The sequence below is a fragment of the Myotis brandtii genome, unplaced genomic scaffold (genome assembly GCF_000412655.1).
Source record: "Myotis brandtii unplaced genomic scaffold, ASM41265v1 scaffold64, whole genome shotgun sequence".
In the NCBI taxonomy this organism is placed as follows: Eukaryota; Metazoa; Chordata; class Mammalia; order Chiroptera; family Vespertilionidae; genus Myotis; species Myotis brandtii.
This window is the reverse complement of record NW_005370460.1, coordinates 2,839,471-2,846,560: the sequence shown is the minus strand read 5'-3', so window position 1 is coordinate 2,846,560 and position 7,090 is coordinate 2,839,471. Positions and strand designations below refer to the sequence as shown.

General features: G+C 57.3%; 1 protein-coding gene and 1 long non-coding RNA gene across 2 annotated transcripts in view; one reads left to right on the top strand and one right to left on the bottom strand.

Moving 5' to 3' along the window:
- Positions 1-6,406, top strand: part of FAM78B (family with sequence similarity 78, member B) — a 51,485-nt gene extending 45,079 nt beyond the window's left edge. The window contains exons 3-4 of the mRNA XM_005880495.2: positions 3,307-3,538; positions 5,166-6,406. The gene's annotated coding sequence lies outside the window, so the exon portion shown is untranslated. The remainder of the gene's footprint in view (positions 1-3,306; positions 3,539-5,165) is intronic.
- LOC106723763 overlaps positions 1-7,090 on the bottom strand; it is an 11,544-nt gene that overhangs the window by 3,788 nt on the left and 666 nt on the right. The window lies entirely within an intron of this gene.

Genomic DNA, 7,090 nt, shown 5'->3' with positions numbered 1-7,090 from the left:
TTGGTCGTGGCCCCTCTCTCTGCCACCTGCCTGCTGTGGCTCCACTGGACCCGCCACACAGCCACAGCCTTGCCTCCATGCTGCTTCCCAAGCCCCTCCCAGTTCCCACAGCCCAACCAGTCCTCTCCCTGAGCTGGGCCTCCCCGTCACCCCCCCGGCTCTCTGAGGGGAGAGGTATTTTGTCCAACTGGGGAGTGGTCCCGAAGAGACCCTCCCAGCTCTTCTCGCCAGAACAAACTTGAGCCAGGCCTCAGGCGGCAGGCCCCACGCAGGAGCCTCGCCTCTGCTCCCGGCGCCCACTCTCCCCGCCAACCCAAAAGTGTGGCGTGACCCTCAAAACAGCTGTGTGCTGGGTCAGGACGCCTAGAGCGGGAAGCAGACCTCGGAATGGGAGCACTTGGCCCTGGGGCATTGGAAGGTTCGGACAGCGCAGGCAAAGCACTGCTGACCGTGGGCTGGTCTCAGCTGGCCGGCCCCATCCCTGGAGGAGACAGGAAGCAGGGCGGGTGCGTGCTCCAGGCCGGGCCCCAGGGTGCACAGCTTAAGGGGGCACCCACTCAGTTTGTGCAGACACCCACCTTGCACTTGCTGAGTGAGCCCCTAGTGTCCGCCCTCGACCCCAGGCTCGTCTCACCCCTCCCTGCCCTGCTTCCTGCCAACTTCTACCCCCTGTTTTCTTCTCAAGGAGAATGGATGAGATCCCTCCACATCCCATCCTCTCAAACAGTGTTTACACAGTGTCTGCCATGCATCAGGCTAGGCAGAGTCCCTGCCCGCAGGCCACGATGCCCACAGGCCACGATGCTCACAGGCCATGATGCCCGCAGGCCCCGATGCCCGCAGGCCCCGATGCCCACAGGCCACAATGCCCGCAGGCCACGATGCCCGCAGGCCACGATGCTCACAGGCCACGATGTTCACAGGCCACGATGCCCACAGGCCACGATGCCCACAGGCCACGATGCCCGCAGGCCACGATGCCCACAGGCCACGATGTTCACAGGCCACAATGCTCACAGGCCACGATGCTCACAGGCCACGATGCCCACAGGAAGCTTTGCAAGCGCACAGCACAGGAACCTGCCCCCAGGCACATGCTCCCCGAGCCCTCTCTGTCCAGAGTATCAGCATCTGCCAGTGAGGAGACTCAGGGAGGGAGGGGGCGGTGAGCTCCTCCGAGGAAAGGCACCGGGAAAACCTGTAGCCACACCCACACACAGGCACTGGGGTCACCTCCCATCGGCTCTCGTCCCATCACCCCAGCCTCCAATCCAGTTAGAGTCCCACACAGACGCTCCCTGGAAAAACAACAGGAAAGGTGACCATGCACCTCCCGTTGAGAACTGTCCCATCGAACGGGGCTTTGAAAGCAAGAGGCCAATTAGTTCCCAGCCCACTCCCTCCCGTGCCAGCAATGAGGAAGCCATTACTTCTAATTAATTAGGGCGGAAAGAAGGGCCTGCATATGCATTTATAATGAGGGGCTGAGGCTCTACCCCACCCCTAGTGCACAGTGTACATGCTCACACTCACACACACACACACACACACACATATGCTCACATGCACACACATGAACGTTCACACACAATGCACACCTGCACATACGCACATGAACACACGCGCACTGTGCACACACACACACACAGGTGCATGCACCAGGGAGTAAAGACCCCGGCAACTGAATGACCTGAAGCATTTCTTCCGGCCCTGCCATCAAACACCTGCTCCTGGAAACCACTCACGAAATCAAAGACAAAGGCCTTCGCTGGCACCTTCCTCAGAAACGAAAGCAGCCTTTGTTGTGAGAGAACAAGCAGCTGTAAACTCCTCTGATTCGAAAACATCTGCAGCCAAACACAACCTGTTCACGCAGGTGCCCTCCCCGCTCCCACCTGTCGGGTGGGAAGGAGGCCCGTTCTCGGTGCCGTCACCACCCCTTCAAGGTTACGGCTTTGCCTCGCCTTGGGGGAGACTGCAACTAAAGGAGTTTCTGTGCAAAGATTAGGCTAAGCCAAGGCACCCTACTGAGTCGTAAATCTATTACATAATAAAACAGGGATGACATGGCACGGAGGTAACGGTCAGGCGAACCCTCGTTATGAGGCTGCAATTCTGCACACGGGCATCTCTCCCGGTCCATGAGCAGCAGGCAGACTCTGAGGTCGTCGCAGGCCTCGGCACACCTGTGCCACATGGCACCTGTCACCCAGCATTCTGCCATTCTGGGCCAGGCAAGATCCCACTGGCTGGCAGACCAGTCGCTGAGGGAGGAGGGGGAACTGGCATCGCCGACACGGAGCGTGGCAGCCATTCCTCTGCAGTTTCCAGATCGGCTTCTAGGCTCCTAAGTCCCTATTGGCATGGTAATGGGTGGTCTGCAAACTGCCAACAATTGCAACAAGTTTGGCGGCCACCTACCTAAGAACCCGGGCATGTTCTGCCTAGAGCTGAAACCATCATGAAATCTGAAAGCGCAACAGTGTTCACTTGTAATCCTAGGCCCCGTTGTGCCGGCAGCACCCCTGTAAGCAGCCCCAGGTATCAGAAGCCCAAAGATACAAACACAAAAACTGATCAGGGAGACAGCGGAGGAGCCCGATGGCCGACTGATCTTGGAGCAGCTCCCATAAGGCCCTCAAAGCTACTGCTTGTGTTTTTAAACTTCAGTTCACCCACTGCTTCAGGACCACAGCTGTTACACAAAGCGATGCGGACAAGTGCCCACAAAAAAAGACAGTGGAAACAAGTTTTCTTTTTAAAGACAACCTGATTGACAACTTCAGGCTGAATAGTGCAGACTCGCGTCAAGCAGCCAGCCTGTGGCACGTGCAGAAATCCCCACTGAGCCCTGGTCCTCCGAATCCAGCGATTCCTGCAAATCTCGACACTGAGAACGGGCCATGGGTCTGAAATGCCCACCATTTCTGTCGATCCTTTGCGCCTGGCCGCTGGGTTGTACCTACAGACAACCTGCAATCCCTTAATACCACTTTAGTGTTTCATCATTTTTTAAAGAACCACGTAAATGCTACAGACCATCTTTCCTAATGGGTGCGTAAATAATTACCCATAATTTTGCATAAAATGTCAGGGTCATTGTCCCCTTGAAATCTATTCACGGTGCTCAGATCTGCTTTTAAGGAATGATGTTCTTTAGTCGCTGTCTTAACGCCCGTTCTGTTCACATGTTTCCATGTCCACGGACGCTCTATCCGCTGAGCCAAACCGGTTAGGGCGGAATGACGTTCTTTAGTTGCTGTCTTAACTCCTGTTCTGTTCACATGTTTCCATGTCCACCTGCAGGTCACCTCGGAGGACAAGGCACACCCAGCCAGCAGAACCGCGTGGCAGACTGAGGAGGGAATGAGCGTGGCTGGTGGCTCCCAACCTGAGGCTCTGGACAGCTGGTTTCCCATAAACCACGGGCCATCCTGCTTGTCTCCGCGCCACCCGCCCATCCAGTGACCTGTCCCCTCCCACCCACCACGTGCCGGGCACTCCCCACCGGCAGGGCTGCGGGTTGGCTCCTGGGGAGGTGTGTTGAGGGGGTTGTGCCTGCTGTATGTTTCTGTGTGTAAAGGTTGGGTCCATCCAGGTCTCCAGTCCATGCCCAACCCTCTCGTGAAGCTGCCCAGGGTGAGGGCTGCTCAGCCGGCCTTCAGTTACCTGAGGTGGCCCAGCCCCCTGCCTTCCCTCCTACCCTCCTGGGTGGGAAACAGGGAAGGTGCGTCTCCCCTCTTTCTCCCTCTCTGTGTGGGTGGCCAATGTCAATACTCTGGAGATGTCTCTGACCTTGGAGAGCCGGGGTCAAAGCGTCCTGCTTCCCCGTGCTGCCAGGCTGGATGCCTGCAGTAGCCAAGGGCACGGTGTTTGCTGCCAGGGGCAAGGGCAGGGGAGGACCACCCTAAGAGGGCACAGGAGGTGTGCATTGTCCTGCTCACGGGTGTCTTCACTGGCTTGCCCTCTGCTTTATTTATGGAATATGTATTCATTACACAGAGGAAAACCCAGTCCCGTCTCTGACGTATCCAGCCCAGCACTTGTCTTCTTGGCCCCATAGAGCACAGTGAGTTATTCCACTTTGAAGCCACAGACATGGGGAGAAACTCTCTCCGAGTCCAAACACCCACCCCCAACCAGACTGTCAACCGGAAGTGGGTTAGAAACCACCAGCTGGAGAGGCTGTGAAGCCACGCCCATCAGCGGAGCCTGACTGTCTAAACAGCAGCCCCAGGACTGCCCCCCACCCGGCACCAGGCCTCCCCTCTCCTCCCCACGTGCCTGGGGGCTGGCACTCAGCTGCCCTCTGCCCAACTCAGAACTGAGCTGCTCCTGCTCTGGTGCCGCCCTCTAACGCCACCTGAACATCAGAGACCCGCGAGCTCGGTCCCCTCCGGCACCGTGGTCTCGGCGTGGAGCCCGGCACCCGTGTTTTAAGGAGACCCTGATGGTTCTGCAGGGGGCTGGGCTGAGAGGCCTCCGGCGTCTGCTCTCCCCCCTCGCTTCCCACATCTTTCATTCCCCAGCTTTCTTGGCTCCAAGAGTGGGAGAGGCCACTGAGAAATGGCAGCGGTCTCCTCCTGTTCCTCAACCACCCCCCCCACCCGCCTACCCCCACAGGTCAGCCACCCTGAGCGGGTCCCTGAGGAGTGGCAGGTCCCACCACTGTCCCCTGAGCCTGGTGCCTGTGCCTGTGCCCAGCCTGGGACGGCTCTCGGACAAAGGCCACCAGCCTTGCTGGGAGCAGAGGCTTGCCCTTTGGCCAAGTCCTCTCTCCACTCACACCTCCCTAGACTCCCAAAGGCCAAGGGTTCAAGGTCACTTTGGTGACATTCATGTCGCCAAATCCTAATCCTGGTAAGAAGGCCCCACCAGTGTTTTATTTATTTATTCATTCATTCATTCATTCATTCATTCATTTATTATTGATTTCAGAGAGGAAGGGAGAGGGAGAGAGAAATAGAAACATTAATGATGAGAGAGAATCATTGATCGGACCTTCTGCACACCCCCCTCTGGAGACTGAGCCCACAACCCAGGCTTGTGCCCTGACCGGGAATGGAACCGTGACTGCCTAGTTCATAGGGTGATGCTCAACCACTGAGCAACGTTGGCCGGGCCCCGTCCAGCCTGTACAACCCAAGCCTTGCCCACTTCTGCAGAGCCACCTGAACTGAAGGAGGGTCTCCCGGTGACAGAGGAAGGAGTCACACTGCCCCAAGCCAGTCCTTCCCAACAATTGGGCAGCATCCAAACCCCAGATGGCCGAGAAGAGATCTCCCACTTCACACAAGATCTCCCTGCTGAGTGTGAGTAAGTGTGTGTGTGAGATGTGTGTGAACGTGTGTGTGCACGTGCAGATGCCATGTTCAAACCATCACCATCACAGAGGTGTGCAAGCGGATTCTGTGTTAGATGTATACACAGAACATTGTGATCTATTCACACTGACACACACATACACACACACACACACACCCTAGGCAACTGTGATGTGGGACAAGTTGTTCTGCTACCTGACCTCCCCATCTGATAACTCCAGGCCAGTAAGTACTATTTCCCACCCACGGCCAGCCGTCCCGCCCGCCCGTGGTCCATACTCCAAGCCTCCTTCCCCAGGGAGGGAATGTTCTGCCCTGTGTCCATCGCTCAGGGTCCTACCCTGACGGGTGACGGACAGTTCAGTCCACATGTGGGAAGAGTTGAGTGTCCCCCCGCAGGTGACATTTATGTTTTAATAGTGACCACAGACAATGCCTTCCCCAGAGGAGTGGCTCTAAGGGTGGGGTTTCGGGCACTGTCGTGGGCCGAGAAGGGGACCCTTTTTTATCAGGGGACTTTGAGAGCTCCCAAGGCATGCCTGTCTCTGCGACCAGCCGGTGCATGAGCCACCTGCCCACACACTTCCCCTCGGGGCGAGACACCGCCTGATATAGGCCCTATCTTTCAAAATGAAGAAAAAGCAAAGGAACCAGCTGATATGGAAACCTCACCGCCGGCCAGTGGGTCCACACCCTTTCCGTCCCTCCTGCTCCTTCTCTCGGCTGCCACGGCGTGTGAATTTACTCCTGTGCCCCCTCTGTGGTCTCCTCCCCCCACATGTACTACCTTCCTCTCTGTCTTCCAATGGGAACTGGGCTGGTTTTCGGGTTGGGACAAAGAGCTGGGGCGAAGCAGGCACAGGTGTGTGGCCTGGCAGAGCGGAACGGGGCTGCTCCAGTGTGGAGAACGGCCGTGGAGGAGGAGGAGGAGGAGACGGGCTGGCCCTGCGAGTGCCTTAAAATGACTTTCATTCGGAAACTCTGAGTAGTCAGTCTTCGGATGTACATCAACTCAAACAGATGTTGCATTTCAGTTCTCTGGGATTATAAAAAGTTAAATACAGTGTGTATTCGACAACAAAGCATCTTTCCTGTTTACTTTGGTTCTTAAAGTCGCAGTGCCTGGTTTCCTAAGAAGCCGTGGGGATGCAGGGGCAGGTGCAGGGACCCTGCCTGGCCAGCGTCCTCGCCAGCCTCCTCTGTGCCTTAGCCTGTGATCTAGGGGACGGAGAACATTCTAGAGAGGCAGAGAGTAAACTCTGCCCTTCCACCCTCCCGCCATGCCCCGCGCACCAGCTGGTGGTTCTCCTTCCCCTGTGTGAGTGGCGTTCCTCTGCTGCACACTGGCCACGTGACCAAAACATGTCTGGGGGGGGTCTGAGCTCCTGAGGCAGTTAAGGGTTCTGGGGTGCTGCCCTCTCTCCCTCAGAGCTGCATTTGTTGTTTTCCCATTGATTTTTAGGGAGAGTGGAAGAGAGAGAAATATCACTGTGAGAGAAACACATCTATTGGTGGCCTCCTACCCGCCCCCGACCAGGGCTGGGCTGGGGAGGAGCCTGCACCCGAGGTACATGCCCTCGACTGGAATCGAACCCGGGACCCTTCGGTCCGCAGGCCGAGGTCAGAGCTGCATTTTTAAATGGTGAGGATGGAAGTGGAGTTGGGGTGGACTTGGTTCTGAAGCTGAGCTCCTGGGAAGGAGCTGACAACTTGGCCCAGTGGCGCCAGGGCCCCCGGCCCTGCAGAGCCCCGCCCGCCCCGTCCTC